Genomic DNA, 396 nt, shown 5'->3' with positions numbered 1-396 from the left:
AGAAGGTCCAGATGTGGTTCTGGTGTAAAAGAAGACTGGAACCACATATGGACCATCAGAAGGTCCAGATGTGGTTCTGGTGTAAAAGAAGACTGGAACCACATATGGACCATCAGAAGGTCCAGATGTGGTTCTGGTGTAAAAGAAGACTGGAACCACATATGGACCATCAGAAGGTCCACATGTGGTTCTGGTCTAAAAGAAGACTGGAACCACATGTGGACCATCAGAAGGTCCACATGTGATGGTCCACATGTGGTTCTGGTCTAAAAGAAGACTGGAACCATGTGTGGACCAGCAGAAGGTCCAGATGTGGTTCTGGTGCAAAAGAAGACTGGAACCATGTGTGGACCAGCAGAAGGTCCAGATGTGGTTCTGGTGCAAAAGAAGACTGGA

This window comes from Austrofundulus limnaeus, unplaced genomic scaffold (genome assembly GCF_001266775.1).
Source record: "Austrofundulus limnaeus strain Quisiro unplaced genomic scaffold, Austrofundulus_limnaeus-1.0 Scaffold1674, whole genome shotgun sequence".
NCBI classification, from domain to species: Eukaryota; Metazoa; Chordata; class Actinopteri; order Cyprinodontiformes; family Rivulidae; genus Austrofundulus; species Austrofundulus limnaeus.
The sequence above is the reverse complement of the archived record's forward strand: the minus strand, read 5'-3'. Positions refer to the sequence as shown.